This window comes from Hevea brasiliensis, chromosome 17, assembly GCF_030052815.1.
Source record: "Hevea brasiliensis isolate MT/VB/25A 57/8 chromosome 17, ASM3005281v1, whole genome shotgun sequence".
NCBI classification, from domain to species: Eukaryota; Viridiplantae; Streptophyta; class Magnoliopsida; order Malpighiales; family Euphorbiaceae; genus Hevea; species Hevea brasiliensis.
In genome coordinates this window covers 54961782-54982200 of record NC_079509.1, presented here as the reverse complement: position 1 = coordinate 54982200, position 20419 = coordinate 54961782, and positions in this window count along the sequence as shown.

The window sequence follows — 20419 nt, the reverse complement described above, 5'->3', positions numbered from 1 at the left end:
TGATGTTCCTTGTTATGTGCACCAATCTGTATCAAATGAAGCAAGCCCATCTATATCAGCACTAGTTTCAGCTCCAATAAATGTACCACAGTTGAAGAAAAAACTACCTACCAAAAGACAGACTTCAAATTTGGTATGTTTTTAAATTTTTGTATACCATTAATTTTACTTTTCATTTTACATTTGTTGCTATATACAAGTTAGTTTGTATATAATGATGAATGCAAGAAATATTAGTTTTAATTCTAAAAGATATTAATTTTTTCTCAAGAAAAAGGACACACTGAGTCAGCACATGTACTTAATTCACAATAGTATGGCTCAATTTCGCAGCCACTTTTCACTTCCCAAACAAGTAGCCATTCACAATCAAATGTTCCTTCTTCACAACAAGCATCAAATTTGGTAACTTTTTTACTTTTTCTACATATTCATGTTATGGATTAAATGTATATTACTAAGTTTTGACTTCATGTTTCTGATTTTATAGAATGTTAATGACATAACACAAGGTGCTATTACTAAAACCAGGTTTAAGTCTACTGGTAAACCACCACAAAGTAGAAAACTGGTACATTTTGCATGACTTTTCATTTTAGTGTTGTATATGCATTGTCTACATCTTGAATAATTTATATTTTCTGTCTTGATTTAATTTCAGAAAATCAATGAGAATTCTGCTAAGAGCTTTAGTGTCAAATGTTATAGGAAGCCAAGAGGTGCTGATATGGGAATGGGTCTATATTATGATGATTCATCTGGGAGTTTGATTTATAAGGTATTTTCAATCACAAAAATTATATGTAATTAAGTTTATAATTATTTTGTTAACATTCAATATTTCCTAATTGTTACAGCAATCAATGACATCTACCAATGTTATTCATGATGGAGCGGGCAGCAGTTAAAACATTGGTATGCATATTAGGACTAGTCAACAAACTCCAAGCACAAATACATTACCTTCTAGTGGTGTAAGGCAAGTTGGAGTATTCAATGAAAAATCTGTTAGACAGCCTCTAGTCAATTTGGGTTTTAAGGCTGCTGGATTAAAATCGGCAGGACATCTATGTGTCACAAGTAGGCAGTTCAATGAGGAAAAAGAGAAAAAAAAAATTAGACAATCATCTAAGAGGGCCAAGAAGAATGACAATTAAGAAGAACACTTCTTTATGTTTTGGAAGCTAATATTCTAGACAACATCAATTTCTTAATGATATGTTTTTGGGTCCTACAACACTGGACAATCTAAATCTTATGTTAAAATCTTTTTGCTTTGTTTATTTTTTGTTTACTTATGTGTTGGCCAAGCATCAAATAGTATGCTTTTCTGTTGCTGGTACATGTTATTTGTGCAATAGCTTGGTATTTTGTTCTTATGTTAATGTAAACTTTGGCTCAATTAGATCAAATGTACTCCATTTGGCATATTCATATAATGAAGCTTTATTTTAAATTTACAATCCAATTCAATTCCAAGTTTTGCTTCTCTTTAATTTGTTATCAACCATTCTTGTCATTTTTGTACAATGCCTTCTATTACTCATACCTAATTGAGTTTCAATCAATTTTAATAGATCACATAAATGTGTATCCTTCTTGCACATTTTCATAGTTGCAGTAATTCAACCACAAAATACAATGAGATTGAAATTGTAATTGAAAGCAAAGTCTAATTTTAATTGCAAAGCACTGATGTCATTACATACATATCACCTTAAAAACTGATTACAATAATTCATAGCTCTAACAACATATACAAATAAATGAGTTCATGTTAGTTAACTATTGCATCCTCAACTTTTACAAGCAATCCCAAACCACGAAAAACTTTTACAATTATTAGCAAAAAAACTCACATCCTATCCCAAACTACCTTATATACAACAAGAATACAAATATCTCTCATGACATAATTAGTGCCAACAAGTAAATCCTTGCACTCTTATTCTTCTTTGTGTTGCCCTAATCATCTTCATTTCTCTTGCCTTCTTTTAATTATTTCAACTCTGCTCTAACTGCCTCTATTTCATCCATTATCAAATCATCCCAATGCAACTTCCTTAACTCCATCATTTCGGCTGCAATCTTCTTTTTCTCATTTAACAATTCATTAATCAGATTTGTTGCCCAGACTAGAGCTTCTACATCAATCCATTAAAAAAACCCACAACCTCTACATTTCGCATTATGTACTAATATAAAAAAATGAAATTCATAAATTATCCACTCTAATTTCAATCCAACCACATACATTAAAATCAATTACAATAATAACTCTAACTCGCCCAAAAATTTGCACACCTGAAGAACCTTTGGCCAGTATTTATCTCCTTCCATGTTATCCATATTTTTGTTCATACTTGATAGTAGTAACTTACCATAGTCTCATCATCGTCAACTGGTAACCTTCTTCTCAAACTCTTAGCTAAAATAAATGATCTCCCCACAGATGAAGAAGAATCCATTTTTTTTTTCTCGATTATCAGGACTCACGAATGAAGGATGCTAAAATTGAATCCCTAATAAGGTCAATCTTTCTTATTTATCAAATGGAGAGAAGATGATAGTTCATTGGTATTAAATGATTGTTGATCATCCCATTAACTGGTGTTAGATTTTGGTTTAATTTGAACTGAAAATTGTTAAATTTGATGTTTTATATACTATTTTAAATAGTTTAGGGGCTTAGTTAGACCTAAAAAAAGTTTAGGAGTTTTTTTTACTATCGGGCAATAGGTAAAGGGTGAAAATGGGCCTTTTGCCAATATGAAATCTCATCAGTAGCTGCCTTAGTAGAGATGCTTCCACATTTTTTTTAATGCAAAAATAAGGGCTTTCTAGGTATGATGGTCATAGCCTCCTTAGACTCGAGGCCTAGGATCATCGGTTGACATCCTCAATTTAATTCAACCCTATAAGAAGGGACCTACCATCGAACCCGAGGTGGCATCCAATGAGACGAACCATTAGACAACCTATTGCCTCTTCTTATTACACTCCTAAGAAGAGATAATATTTAGTCATCATGCTAATGCAGAGAGTCGAACCGGGATGGAAAAAGGCTATCTCACCAAGTTAACCACCATACTACCACGCTCGGTGGTCCTTCATATACTTCAGTAAAGAAATGTTAATACGTTTTACCATATGTCCTAAAAATTTATTTTAAATACGATAATTATTTTCAAACTCATATACCACTATGATAATTTTTATTATGTTAATTTAACAAGACTTGAATTTATTGCCCTTGATATTACATATAAGAACTATTTTTGATGGATTCTACATTGAATTTAGTAAATTTGATTGCACTTTATTCCTTGAAGTGAAACTACTTTTAGTCCCTCAAATTCATCTATGGTATTGCATGGAAGCATATTTTTGTAACTGGAGCACAAGTGTTACCATGCTAAATCCGGCTGTAAGTGCATATCTCATTCCTTACTACTGCAACTCACATCACTCAAATCTTTTATCATATGATTGATTTTTTTTTTTTTTAATAAGGTAAGAAATCAACTAAAGGAGATTACTTAGGATTTTAACCATTCTTTAGAAAGAGGTGAATAACTACTCTAAACTCCTTAATTTCGAATTTTGTTTTGGCAAATTTGTTAACTTGATTAGTTTATTAGAATATAAAAATTAAATTCAATGTCTTTATTTGATGTATTTGTGCACATTATATGATTGTGTGAATTTGAGCACATTATATAATTGTATTAATTTGAGACAATTTGTTGAGTATCTATTTAATTAATGCATTTTGCAATCTTTATATAAAAATAAAAATAAAAAAGCAAGTATGATGAGGCAAGATGGCCCTGTTTTAGTTGAAGACTACATGATGTTTTGTTGGTTTAATTTGCTGCTGCAGGAAAATATAGTTAATTGATTGGTGATGTCCTTGTATGTAACACCCTAATTTTTAAATTTATTATTTTGTGAGTAATATTAATATTTATTTTATTTAAATTTTAGGAAATTATTTGAAAATTTTCAGATTTTAGAAATCAGGTTCGATTTTTCAAAAATATAAAACTTTGATAATTTTTAAAAATTAATTTAAAGACCACGTGACAAAACTAAAAATATATTTGAACTCTACGAATTTTTATAAGTTTTCTAGAATTTTTTCGGAATTTTTGGGCTTCGTTTTCGATCGCAAGGCAGAGTAAAAATTTAAAATTTTGTATCTTGAATCAGACCGGCCGAATCTAATCGGACCGATCAAATCGGATCGGCCTTTTCTTTTTCTTCTTCTTTCTACCTCACGTGCTCACGATGTCCCTCCTTCCCCTCCCGTTTTCTCTCTTCTCCCTCCTTCTCATGCCGTGCCGCCACCACCCAGCCCTCCCCACCTCGCCGGCGCGCCATTCCAGTGTCTCCCACGGTCGGCCAACATCCCAAGCGGCCGGAAAACGCGTGCGAAAACCCACCTGTGTGCGCCAGCTGTTTTTGCTTCCCGGCCAAAATCTGGCTGATCCGGCCACCGTTTGGGCCGGGTATTGTATCAATCCTCATCTACACCTCGACAGCTTTCCATAGACACTAAAGACACCAAAATCCATCTAGCTGTTTGCCAGATTTTTGTCCGGGAAGTTTTAGTCTATTTTGACTTTTGGACTAGATTTCTCGCAAACCGTGAACCCCACAAGAAAACCGAGAATACCAGAGCGCTCCACTCGTGGAGAGCTTCGCGGCAATATAAATTTCAAAATTTTTCGACACCGTTTTTCGATGGGTCCCACAAAACTTCATAGTATTTTTTCGAGCACTAAATGAGCTTAGAAAATTTCGTAAAAATTATGTACTGACCCTCGTGTTGTGGGCTTCATGTAGGTACCTTTAATTAGAGGAAATTCGACGGTTGCTCGGGTCTGTGAATTTCTGGCTAGACAGATAGGCTACCGAAAAAGTCTTGGAATTGGGTCGAGATTTTGGCTACCCCACCATTGTCAGACGTCCCGAGCACGTCCCCAGAGTTGGAATCGGCATAGGTAAATCCGAACCTTGCTTTTTCTTAATTTTCTAATGCTTGAATTGGATTAAAAATTCATAAATTATTCGTGGTAGCTCAAAAAATTATAATTCCTTTTGCATTAGCTTAGTAATGATGCTAAGGACAGCAGGGCTAAGTTTTAGAATTTTTAGAACTCGTTTGGGTAGTTTTTGCAAAAGGGTTAAATTATAAGGACTAAACTGTAATTTTACATATTGTGATTGATGACTGTTTGGATGGGCTCAGGAGGCGCTATGTGATGTGATTGAGTTGTGGGTGTATAGTTTGTGGTTATAGAAGTGCGTTTTAAGCCCTTTTGTAGGTTGGGTAGGTCCTAGGTATAGGAGAGACTCTGCCGGATTTTCGGTACGACTTAGGACATCTTTGGTCTTTTTCTTAGGTTGTATTGAGTCAAATGTACTAAATAATTGTAATAAAAATTGTCAAGTGAGCCGGGAGAGCCTTTCTCGTCCGCCCACTACAGTGACTGCGATTAAGTCTATAAGTAAAATATTAATTTTAATTGTAATTTTAATATTATTATATGTTCAAGCAAGTCCATGCATCACTTATATGTATGTATCTATGTAGTTAAACACTAGGCACGTTTTACATTGCATTTATAAATGTTGAAGTACCATGGATGTTGTTTGTGGTGATTTGGAGCAGTGTGTGTGCGTTGGCGTATGTGTGATATAGTGTTGGATATGGACAGGACGGGTAGACACGGCTTGAGATTTTCGCTGGGACCAGGTCCTTCTAGGTAGACACGGCTTGAGTTCTTCGCTGGAACCCCGTATTGGTTTATTAAGCGAAAGTCTGGCTTGAGATCTTCGCTGGCAGAGGTTGGATTAAGAGGGCTGTATAGGGGATCAGCTCCCATATATGTATTGTTTGACAGCGTTGGGTGTGTGAGTGCTCCAAATAGCCTTTTTGATGTGATTTGTATGAAATTTATGACGATGTTGCATTTCACTCCATAGGGTGCATTAGCTTTAGATATCTATAGAGATTATGGTTAAAATTGATATTTTACTCTCTGAGTCGAACGCTCACTCCTATTCATTATTTTTTCAGGCTACAGGAGGATTATTGTTGTGGTTAGCCTACTTTTCTTCTTCGCAGGTCGTCTATTAATGTCTATAATATTTGTATAATTCTATTAACTCCTAGAATTTCCTCATGTGTTAGAAATATTTATTTGATTTGGGTCTGTAATATATTTACCATGTTGGACCTGTAAACTTATTATATGCATATATGTTGGACTGGATGAGGGAGCTGAGCTCCGATTGGACTTTATGTTATTATGAGTATGTGGAGGGTAAGCTGAGCTCCCCAATTGATTATATATTGTGTTTACAGGTCGGGTGAGTCAAAAACTCCCCGTTAAAAGGTTAATTTTATGGCCGGACTCTGTCTGGTTGAATTCTTGAAATTAAGCCCAAATGGGCCTTATAGTTGGGTTGAGGAATAGTTATGCTTACTACGGGCCTCGGGGGCTTTAGGCTGGCCCAGTTCCTAGTGCCAGTCTGGCCCATAGGTTGGGTCGTGACAAATGTGGTATCAGAGCTTAGGCTCCAGATTCATAGGGATATTTGTCTAAAGTGTTGGGAAGAGTCTACTAGGAGTTACATGCAGAAAATAGGGTCCACATTCGTCTTGCATTGTCATCTTTGCTTCTAGTTTCTGCTTTATATAATTGTGTGTAAATATGAGTCTATAGAGCTGTGTAACATGCAGTTTTGAATTTTGTGGGCTAATGCTGTTGAATTTCAGGAAAATGCGTGGAAGCAGAAGAGCTGCCACTGCACCAGAACCAGATGTGCCTGATGAGGTGTAGGCACAAGATGAGGCGCCTGCCCCGAGGAGGCGGGGTAGGAGGCCCAGAGCTGCTTAAGTAGAAGAGCAACTGCCACCAGTTTAGGATCAGTCTTTTATGGCACAGGGTCCCATGGACCCAATGGTAGCTACTCTAGCTGGTTTGCAGAGAACCATCGATATAATGGCACAGTATATGGTCCACCCTCCCCAACAGCAGCAGTCCACGGCATTACGAGGGGAAGCTTACAAACAAATAATTAATTTCAAGAAGTTGGTGCTAGGTACTTATGATGTGTCAGACGATGTCTATCGGTTTTTGGATTACTACAAACAGGCAGGGATGGAGTTGCAGCTGACTGATAGGAGACTTATAGAGTGTGTGCAGCGTGTCATGGGGCCTATGCCTAGACAATGGATGAATGACTACATATTACCTCGGATGGAAGGTTTGTCATGGACCGAGTTTATGGAACTGTTTATCAACAGATTTGTACCAGAAAGTTTTAGAGATCAAAAACAATGGGCCATTGAGGCCTTAAGGCAGAATGGCAGGTCTATAGATGAATATGCTACAGAATTTATGGAACTGAGCAGATATGCCCCTACAGCAGTGGCTACAGAAAGTATGAAGGTAAAAAGGTTCCTAAAGGGGCTGGACAGGAGATATGCAAACCTGGCCATGATGTCTGATCAGTCTTTTGATGTGGCACTTGATCGAGCCCAACAGATTGAGATTAGCTATACAAGAGATGACAGTGGAAGGGAAAAGAAAAATAGAGCAGAGGGTTCTTCAGGTATTCCCCACTGGGTATTACAGATAGCGGAGGCCAAAGTCATTATAGAGGAAGAAGTAGGAACAAGAAGAGTGGTTTTAGACACAAATCTCAAAGATTTAGACTAGGGTACGGATCCAGCAGTGGTCACAGTTCAGGGTACAGCAGTTCTGGGTCTGGTTCAGGATCCTCCTTTGCACCTTGTGCACAGTGTGAAAGAGGACATTCAGGACCTTGTATGATGGGTTCAGGAGTATGCTTCAGGTATGACCAACCAGGTCACTTTGCTAGGGAATGCCCCATGTTCAGTGAGCCACAGATGGGGTCACAGGGTTCTGTTGCTAATGTTCCTCGTCAGTTGTATCCTAGTACTTCCAGCATGGCAGGCAATCAGTTCAGTGGCCAACAGGGCTGAGGACAAGGGGGACGTGGATTTGGAGGCAGATCAGGAGGTAAAAGTCAGTATCAGGGTTTTGCAACCCAGGGTAAGGGTCAAGCTCGGGTTTTCACCTTGACCCACTAGGATGCTCAGGCTTCCAATGCAGTTGTGGCAGGTATTCTTCTAGTCTGTTCCTATGAGGCTCGTGTTTTGATAGATCTGGGTGCTACGCACTCATTTATCTCCCCAGTGTTTGCCATGAGATTGGGTAGGAACCCTATAACTTTAGAATACCCTTTGTCTGTAGCTACCCCACTTAGTGATAACATAGATGTAGATATGGTTTTTCCAGGTAGCCCAATAGTAGTGGATGGAAGAATCTTTCCAGCAGACTTGGTTCCTCTACCAATAATGGATTTCGATATAATTTTGGGAATGGATTGGTTGGCAACTCATTATACCACTTTAGACTATAGGAACAAAAAGGTGTATTTTCACATACCTGGTGTGGAAGAGTTTAGCTTTGATGGTGACCGAAGTGTGGCTCCATATAATTTGGTGTCAGCAATTAGTGCTAGGAAAATGTTGAGGTGTGGATGTCAAGGGTATTTGGCATTGGTGAGAGATACATCTATAGAAGGTGTTAACGTTGAAAATGTTCCTGTTGTCAGAGAATTCATGGATATCTTCCCTGAGGAGCTTCCAAGGTTGCCACCTGGAAGAGAAATAGAGTTCTGCATTGATGTTGTTCTGGGTATAAACCCCATATCAATGCCACCTTATAGGATGGCACCAGCATAATTGAAAGAGTTAAAGGAGCAACTATAGGAGCTTTTGGAAAAGGGTTTCATACGTCCGAGCACTTCACCTTGGGGTGCTCCTGTTCTATTTGTGAGAAAGAAAGATGGGTTATTGAGGTTGTGTATTGACTATAGACAGCTGAACAAGGTGACTGTGAAAAATAAGTATCCACTTCCTCGGATTGATAATCTGTTTGATCAGCTCCAAGGGGCTACATTCTTTTCCAAAATAGACCTACGATCAGGTTACCATCAGTTGAGAATCAGGAATGAGGATGTGTCCAAAACAGCATTCAGGACAAGATATGGTCATTATGAGTTCTTGGTGATCTTTTTTGGACTCACTAATGCACCAGCGGCCTTCATGGACTTGATGAACAGGGTGTTCTGGCCATTCCTAGACCATTTTGTCATCATATTCATAGATGACATTTTGGTATACTCTCGGACCGAGGAAGAACATGTGTGGCACTTAAGGATGGTGTTGCAGACTTTGAGGGAGCACCAGCTATATGCCAAATTTTTAAAATGTGAATTTTGGCTAGAAAGCGTCTCATTCTTGGGACACGCGATTTTTAATAAAGGCATTCAAGTGGATCCCAAGAAAATTAAGGCTATAAATGATTGGCTTAGGCCTACAATAGTTATTGACGTGCGAAGTTTTCTGAGCCTAGCTGGCTACTATAGGCGTTTTGTGCAGGATTTTTCCAGGATAGCAGCTCCCCTAACTAAGTTAACTCGGAAGAATGTTCCATTCATTTGGACAAATGACTGTGAGGAGAGTTTCCAGAAGCTTAAGGAGTGTCTAACCACCACCCCTGTGTTGACACTACTGACGAGTGGTGAAGGATATACCGTGTACTGTGACGCCTCCAGAGTTGGCTTAGGGTATGTTTTGATGTAGAATGAAAAAGTAGTGGCTTATGCTTCACGGCAGCTGAAGAGGCATGAGCAAAACTACCCCACCGATGATTTGGAAATGGTGGCTATAGTCTTTGCACTAAAGATCTGGAGACACTACCTGTATGGTGAAGTGTGTGAGATATACACCGACCACAAGAGTTTGAAGTACATCTGAGATAGAGGAGATGGATGGAGCTTATGAAGGACTATGATTGTACCATCCAATACCACCCTGGGAAGGCTAATGTAGTAGTAGATGCTTTGCGCAGAAAATCTTCTGGCAGCTTGGCGCACATATCAGCGAAGAAGAGACCGTTGATTCAGGAAGTACATGAGTTAATGGATCAAGGTCTGATCTTAGATCTTTCAGATTAGGGGGTATTGTTGGCTCATTTTTTAGTGAGACCAGACCTGCGAGACAGAGTTAGAGTTTCCCAGCACAGAGACCAACAATTGATGAAGATCATAGAAAGAGTACAGCAGGGTGAAGGTGGTGAGTTTGGATTTGCCAATGATGGCGCCCTTATGCAAGGTTCCAGGATATGTGTGCCCAATGTGGACAATCTCATAAATGAAATCATGCGAGAGGCACACTATACACTATACCATGTCCACCCAGGCTCCACCAAGATGTACCATGATGTGAAAGATAGCTATTGGTGGAATGGCATGAAGAGAGACATAGCAGACTTTGTGTCCAAGTGCTTGACTTGTCAGAATGTGAAGTTTGAACACCAGAGGCCATCAGGAAAGCTGCAAGAGCTCCCTATCCCAGAATGGAAGTGGGAAATGATTACTATAGATTTTGTGACTGGGTTGCCTCATACCATGCTAGGGTATGATTTGATATGGGTAATTGTAGACCGCCAAACTAAATCAGCTAATTTCTTGCCTGTGAAGATCACATATTTTGTTGCACAGTACGCCCAGCTCTATATTCAGGAAATAGTCAGATTGTATGGAGTTCCTGCTTCCATAATATCTGATAGAGGGCCCCAGTTCACTTCTCGATTTTGGAGGAAGTTGCAGGAGGCACTTGGCACACAGTTGAACTTTAGTACCACTTTCCACCCTCAGATTGACGGGCAGTCCGAAAGGACAATCCAAACGCTAGAAGACATGCTTCGCATGTGTGTTTTAGATTTTGGAGGTCAATGGGATGATCAGCTACCTTTGGTAGAGTTTGCCTACAACAACAGTTATCATTCCAGCATAGGGATGGCACCCTATGAGGCACTATATGGCAGAAAGTGTAGGTCTCCTCTGTGTTAGATGGAAATGGGAGAAGCGAAGGTGCATGATGTAGACCTAGTACAGTACACTTCAGAGATAGTTTATTTAATCAGGGAATGATTGAAAACAGCTTTCAGTAGGCAGAAGAGTTATGCAGACCCCATACGGGGGGATGTAGAGTTTGCAGTAGGCGACTATGTATTCTTGAAGGTTTCTCCGATGAAGGGAGTCATGAGATTTGGAAAGAAGGGCAAGTTCGCACCTCGATATATTGGACCTTTTGAGGTTACTGATAGAGTTGGAGCAGTTGCCTACCGGTTGGAGTTACCACTCAACATTTCTCACGTTCATCCTGTATTTCACATCTCTATGCTCAGGAAATACATACCTGATCCTTCTCATGTGCTACAGCCAGATATAGTATAGCTGAAAGAAAACGTTTGAGGAGCAACCTATAGCCATAATGAACTACCAAGTGAGGCAGCTAAGATCAAAACAGATCCCTATGATTAAGGTTTTGTGGAGGAGCCAGTCAGTGAAAGGTGCACATGGGAATCAGAGCGGGACATGCGTAGCAAATACCCTTATCTATTCAATGTGTAATTCTGTACTTTATTCTGCCTTGTATAAAATTCGAGGATGAATTTTCTATAAGGGGAGAAGAATATAACATCCCTAATTTTTAAATTTATTATTTTGTGAGTAATATTAATATTTTATTTTATTTAAATTTTAGGAAATTATTTGAAATTTTTCGAATTTTAGAAATCGGGTTCGATTTTCTGAAAATATAAAACTTTGATGATTTTTAAAAATTAATTTAAAGACCACGTGGTAAAACTAAAAATATATTTGGTCTCTATGAATTTTTCTGAGTTTTCTAGAATTTTTTCGGAATTTTTGGGTCTCGTTTTCGGTCCCAACGCAGAGTAAAAATTCAAAATTTTGTATCTTGAATCGGACCGGTCGAATCGGACGGACCTTTTCTTTTTCTTCTTCTTTCTCCCTCGCGCGTGCCCCACGTCCCTCCTTCCCCTCTCGTTTTCTCTCTCCTCCCTCCTCCCCACTCCGCACTGCCACCACCCAGCCCTCCCCACCTCGTCGGCGCGCTGCCCCAGTGCCTCCCCACGGTCGCCTAACGTCCCAGGCGGCCGCAAAATGCGCCCAAAAACCCACCTGCTCCCGCGCGTCATTTCGGCTTTCCAGCCAAAATTTGGCAGATCCGACCACCATTTGGGCCAGGTCTTGTGTCAATCCTCATCTATACCTCGAGAGCTTTCTATAGACACCAAAAACACCAAAATCCATTGAGCGGTTTGCCCAATTTTTATTCGGGAAGTTTTAGCCCATTTTGACTTTTGGGCTAGATTTCTCGCAAACCGTGAACCCCACGAGAAAACCGAGAGTACCAAAGCGCTCCACTCGTGGAGAGCTTCCCGGAAATATAAATTTCAAAATTTTTCGACACCATTTTTCGATGGGTCCCACGAAACTTAGTAGTATTTTTCCGAGCACTAAATGAGCTTAGAAAATTTCGTAAAAATTATGTACTAACCCCCGTGTTGTGGGCTTCGTGTGGGTACCTTTAATTAGAGGAAATTCGACGGTTGCCCAGGTCTGTGAATTTCTGGCCAGACAGATAGGCTACCTAAAAAGTCTTGGAATTGGGTCGAGATTTTGGCTACCCTACCATTGTCAAATGTCTCGAGCGCGTCCCCAGAGTTGGAATCGGCATAGGTAAATCCAAACTTTGCTTTTTCTTAATTTTCTAGTGCTTGAATTGGATTAAAAATTCATAAAATATTCATGATAGCTCAGAAAATTATAATTCCTTTTGCATTAGCTTAGTAATGATGCTAAGGACCGTGGGGCAAAGTTTTAGAATTTTTAGAACTCATTTGGGTAGTTTTTGCAAAAGGGTTAAATTATAAGGACTAAACTGTAATTTTACATATTGTGATTGATGACTGTTTGGATGGGCCCAGGAGGGGCTGTGTGATGTGATTGAGTTGTGGGTGTATAGTTTGTGGATATAGAAGTATGTTTTAAGCTCTTTTGCAGGTTGGGTAGGTCCTAGGTATAAGAGAGACTCTATCGGATTTTCGGCACGACTTAGAACATCTTTGGTATTTTTCTTAGTTTGTATTGAGTCAAATGTACTAAATAATTATAATAAAAATTGTCAGGTGAGCCGGGATAGCCTTCCTCGTCCGCCCAATCGCCACAGTGACTGCGGTTAAGTCTGTGAGTTAAATATTAATTTTAATTGTAATTTCGATATTATTATATGTTCAAGCATGTCCATGCATCACTTATATGTATGTATCTATGTAGTTAAACACTAGGCACGTTTTACATTGCATTTATAAATGTTGAAGTGCCATGGATATTGTTTGTGATGATTTGGAGCAGTGTGTGTGCGTTGGCATGTGCGTGGTATAGTGTTGGATATGGACAGGATGGGTAGACACGGCTTTAGATCTTCGTTGGGACCTGGTCCTTCGGGGTAGACACGGCTTGAGTTCTTTGCTGAGACCCCGTATTGGTTTATTAAGGGAAAGTTCGACTTGAGATCTTCGCTAGCAAAGGTTGGACTAAGAGGGCTATATAGGGGATCAGCTCCCATATATGTATTGTTTGACAGTGTTGGGTGTGTGAGTGCTCCAAATTGCCTTTTTGATGTGATTTGTATGAAATTTATGACGATGTTGCATTTCACTCCACATGGTGCATTAGCTTTAGATAGCTATAGAGATTATGGTTAAAATTGATATTTTACTCTCTGAGTCGAATGCTCACTTATGTTCATTATTTTTCTAGGCTACAGGAAGATTATTGTTGCGGTTAACCTGCTTTTCTTCTTCGCAGGTCGTCTATTAATGTCTGTAATATTTATATAATTCTGTTAACTCCTAGAATTTTCGCATGTGTTAGAAATATTTATTTGATTTGAGTCTGTAATATATTTATCATGTTGGACTTGTAAACTTATTATATGCATGTATGTTGGACTGGATGAGGGAGCTGAGCTCCCATTGGACTTTATGTTATTATGAGTATGTGGAGGGTGAGCTGAGCTTCCAAATTGATTATATATTGTGTTTACAGGTCGGGTGAGTCAAAAACTCTCCGTTAAAAGGTCAATTTTATGGTCGAACTCTGTTCGGTTGAATTCTTGAAATTGGGCCCAAATGGGCCTTATAGTTGGGTTGAGAAATAATTAGACTTACTACGGGCCTCAGAGGCTTTAGACTGTCCCAGGTCTTAGTGCCGGTCCGGCCCATAAATTGGGTTATGACACTGTAATTGTAAACTTTTTTTTAGATAGTGGAATTAGTATTTGTTTGCATTAAGGTTAAAGGTTTAAAACTACTTTTCATAAAAAAAAAACATCATTTTAATATCATTGAGAAAAACAATTTAAAAAAAATATTTTATTATTTTAATATTTTTATAATTAAAATTTATTAAATTATTTTTTACTACTGTCTCAGTATATTTTAAAAAATATTTTTGTTTTCAATAACTCTAATGATAATATTAAATAGACTTTTAGTTCATTTAATTGGTATTTTAATATTATTATTATTATTATTGTTATTGCAGTTGCTGTTGCTGGTGGTGGATACATCACGCAGGCCCGTTGTAATTGTTCTGGATCCAATGCTAGAAAGCTCTTATCATGAAACTGCAGACCAAGTTTAGAACTCATTATTCGAACTTAATCCAATGTTATTGGGGCTTGCCTGCCTTTGAAAATGTGGAAAGCTAAATTTGCAAAACTAAAAATAAATTTGGATGCTTCTTTATTCATCTTATTTTAGGCATGCTTTTCTGGTTTCTCTCAGGCAATACTATATTTTTAATTCTTTTATTTAATTTAATTTAAAAATTTTAATTTAAACTCAATTTAATTTAAAAGTAAAAAAAAAAATAAATCTTCTTAATTTTTAGGTTTAAATTAATAAATTAAAAAATTTAGTTTCAAAATTAAAAAATTTAACTTTTTAATTTTTTATTTAAATGATAAAATCAAGAAATTTAACTTATAAAATTTAATTTTTAAGTTAAATCGAACTTAAGTTGAAATTTATAAACTAATTTGAATAAAAAGTTAAAATAGCTTAAATTTAATTTGAATAATGTTATTTTTTTAATTAATTAATTAATTTATTTTTTTAACTAATAATATTAGTATCTTCTTTTGTAATTAGATTCTGTAATTAAATATTTTGATTATCGTATTTGATAAAGTGATTAAAGGTATAAATGTGAGATTTTAGTTCTCATTTTTTCAATCCCTTATAAAAAAATATTTTAATCAATGTATTATAATAAATAAATAACAAATTTTATATTATTAATATTAATATGCACATAATTAATATATTAAAATTTTATTTTAATCAAATTAGTTAATAATTTTAATAATTATTGATAAATAATTTTTTTTTATAAAATATAAATAGAATATTTTATATTATTAAAAAACATAATTAGATATATTTTTAATATGAATATTTTTTTTTATTAATTGCATTAAAATTGCGCGGGACATTAGAGCTCCTAAAACTCTTGACTAAATAAGTAATATTAGTAAATTCTATATTACAACCCGAAGTTCCCTCAGCATTCCCTCTTAACTCTCTTAGGGCCTGTTTGGATTAACGGTTGAATACAACTGATAGCTGTTAGCTGATAACTGTTACTGTCAGCTGATAACTGATAACTGATAGCTGATGATAGCTGTTTTATATTAAGTGTTTGGTAAAATTATATTTAGCTGTTGCTATTAATACGTGAAATGACTAATAAGGGTATATATTATATAATTTATTATATTATTTAAATAAATATAAAATTATAAATTTATTATATTATATTATTTATTTTATTATTAAATTAAATACATAATTATTAAATTAATATATTATATTATTTAAATAAATATATAATTATTAATCTTTTATATTATATCATTTATTTTATTATTAAAATAAAAAAATAATTATTTTTTAAGATAATTAAATAATTTTAAAAATATAAATAAAATAATAAAATAATTATTATTATTAATAGAAAAATTTATAATTAATTTTAAGTTTTTAGATATAAATAAATATTTTATATTTTATGTTATTAATAAAAAATATTTTAACAAAGTTGAAATACATTAATTAAAATATTAAAATTATAAATAAAAAATAAAAATATTAATAATATTAATTTTTAAGTTAAATAAAAAAAGGATAATATGATCAAAATAAAAAATAAAATCAGATCAGCTATCAACTGATGAGAAACAGCTCTAAAAATAAAAATAGAGCTGATATAACACATGCTATTGGCGAATAACATCGGGATCGCCTTTGCTCGGTCCACGAACTCGACCCCAAGTATGCATGGAGAATCATCCATAGAGACAACAAAGAAATCTAAGGTACCATGCCAGTCTCCAATGCGTACCTTAGTGTCTCGGGCTACACCGTGTATCAGGTTGGGTGTGGAGTTGACTGCCTTCAACCATCCCATCTCTCTCTCATACGGGATGCCCAACCTCTTAGCTTCCTCCACCGTCAGGAAGTTGTGGGATGCCCCGGTGTCCAACAATGCCCGCAGCTTTTGTCCTCCCACCTGGATTTGGACAAAAGGTCGCCCCTTCTCCACATTCATGGTCCCTCTCTCCTGGACCTTCAGGGCACTCAGCTGCAAGGATCCCATGGTCGCCTCCCTGGGTTGGAAAGGTCTCTCCTCCCTTTCCTCGACCAACGCCGAGAGCTTGCTCTTCTTTGGGCACTCTCGCGCTCTGTGGGGTCCATCACAAAGAAAGCACGAAAGAGGAGGGCGTTGCATACCTCGGTCTTCCCTCTGACTCTTAGGATGCACCTCCTTCGGCTGGTGGGATTTGGAGCTTCCATCCTTGCCTTGGCTGTTGCCTCCCTCGCTCCTGTCATACGTGGGTGGTTCTGCTCCTTTCACTCCTCTGGAACTCCACGAGGGATTCAGCAATGGAGATGGCGGTAGCTAGATCTCGTGCTCCACGCCTCTCAATCTCCATTCGGGCCCAAGTCTGTAGGCCATCGGTAAAGGCAAAGAGAGCTTCCGCATCGGGGTAGTCCGGGATCTCCAACAAAGTCTCCATAAATTCCTTCACATACTCCCGAATACTTCCCCTATGTGACAGACGCCTCAATCTGGCCCTTGCTTCGTGCGCGGCATTCTCCGGGTAAAACTGCCTCTTGAGCTCCCTCTTGAACTCATCCCATGAGGCAATGGTGCAAAGCCCTTTCTCCATGTCGCCGTGCCTCCGTCTCCACCAAACCATAGCAGTATCCACCAAATACAAGGGCGCATGGTCCACCTTCTTGGCATCATCCGTTATGCCAATCGCCCTAAAATACTGCTCCAAGCTCCACAAGAAGTTGTCAATCTCCTTCGCATTCCTAGCGCCACTGTACACACTTGGCTTCGGAACCTCCACACGCGAAGGGATAACAAGACTAGCCCCGGAAGTAGTGGCAACTCCACCACGTGCCACAGCCATAGCAACAAGAGACACTTGCTGCTCTACTTCCTTCAACTTCCCCATGGCCCATTCCAACTGTTCCTTTAGGGACCTATTCTCATCCCTTAAGGCAGCAATTTCCCCCATTTGAGAAAGGCGTAGGGACTCACCTTCACTAGCCAGCTTGTCGAATGCAGCGTTCAAGGCACCCTGCATGTCCCCTCGAAGCTCTTCCATCCTCTCATCGAGCTCCATCAAGCGGGTGTCCACCTCCTCGAACCTTTCCTCTCCATCCACGAGGTGCAATTCGACCTTGGCGAGACGTTTCTCCAAGTCCCCCAAGTCCTCCCTTGACCGGCTAGGATCCCTTGACTTACCACGGCCTTTTCTCCTGCCGCCTTCATGCTCCACAACCGTAGGAGCAACACCCACACCAAGGGTGATCTCACTCTGGTCCGCCATTGTCACCTTCAATATCAAACCAATGCTCTGATACCACCTGTCACGGAGTAAGAAGTCTGCTCACCTCAAACTTACTTCAAACCGTGCGGCCTTAGTCTTCCCCCAAGACTAAGTCAGCCTTCCCAAACTCAAAGTCTATATAGATAGACTAATAAGGGTGACAAAGGGAAAAATGGTGAGAGAGTGAGTGAAACACAAGGAACAACTTTGGCAAAGGGAAAGTAACTTTACTACTCAATAAAAATAGCTTTACAAGCCTAAGGCTCACAAGAGAGCAATAAAGTGGGCTAAATACACAAAAATACACTTGGAAGCTTTGGTATGGCTTGAGAGCATGTGGAGACTCTTGGTTGCCCAAATGAAGGCCAAAAACCCCTATTTATAGCCTTCATGCCGACTTGGAGTGATTTGGGCGGCCAAAATTGGCGGGTTGGCAAATGCGGCGGAACCTCGTTTGGCGCCGGCCGGGGTGAACCTCGTTTGGGCTGGCAGCCAGCGCAGCGCTCGCGCGCCTCGCTCCCGCGCGCGAACCTCGTTCGCTGCGCGCGCGCTCTCGAGCGCTTCGGAAGCTTGGCGGGCTGAACCTCGTTTGCCCGCGCCGGCGTTCCGCGCGCTTTGAACCTCGCCTGCGCGTTCGGCCTCCGCGCGCTCGTCTTCCGCGCGCGTTTGAACTCGTTTCCGTCTGCGTCCCGCGCGCCGGCCTTTCCGCGCGCCGCTCCCGCGCGATGAACCTCGTTTCGCGCGCCTGCGTCGCTCGCTGCTCCCACGCGCCCGCACGCCCGACGGGCCCATGCGCCAGACTTGGCCCGTGAACCTCGTTTTGGGCCTCCCATCGCCCGGCTTGCCCAGCAAGCGCCCAGCACGCCTCCAGCCCCTCTGAACCTCATTTTGGCGTGCAGTAGGCAGACTTAACCTCATTTTGGCCTGCACCTCTCGGCAACTCTCCTGCTTGCCCGGTTGGCCTGTTTGCCCCGAAAATCAACTCCCGCAAACATTGCCTCCCAGCAATGCACCTTCCCTTCGCCCCACAAGGATTTACACCTACTGAACCTCCCTCTGTAGGCAACCTCGCGGAAAAAAATTGGACTTCTCCGGGAGACCAAATTTGTGGGGTGACATTCTCCCCCACTCAATCCGCACGACGCCCTCGTCGTTTGGACCTCCTCCCATGCCTCCCGGCATGCACCGCTGTGTTGCCGGCTTGCTTCAATCGTGCTCGCAGCACTCCCTCGTCCCTGTGGCTAAGTGCACTAGCTCTTCCCTCGGCTTTGCACTTCCGCCGGCTCTTCCTCGAGCGATGACGCCTCGGACCCTCCTGCCTCGGCGAAGACTCCTTACTTGGACTTCTGGCTACTGCATCTCCCTTGGCACAGTCCACCTTCTCCCTTGGTGGATGCCCCTTCCGCAACTTCGGAGTGTGTCCCCTCTTACACTCCTTCCGATCCTTCTTCGGAGTACCACCTCCTTTCCCATGCTGCTTCTCTCCCTGAGCAGCTGACGAAGGATCATGCATCTCAACATGCATGGTTGCAAGGGTGTTGGACGCCTTCCCTCGCAACAACGGCACCACACATGTACCACCTCCCTCCGTGATACACATGCTATTGGCGAATAACATCGGGATCGCCTTTGCTCGGTCCACGAACTCGACCCCAAGTATGCATGGAGAATCATCCATAGAGACAACAAAGAAATCTAAGGTACCATGCCAGTCTCCAATGCGTACCTTAGTGTCTCGGGCTACACCGTGTATCAGGTTGGGTGTGGAGTTGACTGCCTTCAACCATCCCATCTCTCTCTCATACGGGATGCCCAACCTCTTAGCTTCCTCCACCGTCAGGAAGTTGTGGGATGCCCCGGTGTCCAACAATGCCCGCAGCTTTTGTCCTCCCACCTGGATTTGGACAAAAGGTCGCCCCTTCTCCACATTCATGGTCCCTCTCTCCTGGACCTTCAGGGCACTCAGCTGCAAGGATCCCATGGTCGCCTCCCTGGGTTGGAAAGGTCTCTCCTCCCTTTCCTCGACCAACGCCGAGAGCTTGCTCTTCTTTGGGCACTCTCGCGCTCTGTGGGGTCCATCACAAAGAAAGCACGAAAGAGGAGGGCGTTGCATACCTCGGTCTTCCCTCTGACTCTTAGGATGCACCTCCTTCGGCTGGTGGGATTTGGAGCTTCCATCCTTGCCTTGGCTGTAGCCTCCCTCGCTCCTGTCCTTCTGTGGACTGGTTCTGCTCCTTTCACTCCTCTGGAACTCCACGAGGGATTCAGCAATGGAGATGGCGGTAGCTAGATCTCGTGCTCCACGCCTCTCAATCTCCATTCGGGCCCAAGTCTGTAGGCCATCGGTAAAGGCAAAGAGAGCTTCCGCATCGGGGTAGTCCGGGATCTCCAACAAAGTCTCCATAAATTCCTTCACATACTCCCGAATACTTCCCCTATGTGACAGACGCCTCAATCTGGCCCTTGCTTCGTGCGCGGCATTCTCCGGGTAAAACTGCCTCTTGAGCTCCCTCTTGAACTCATCCCATGAGG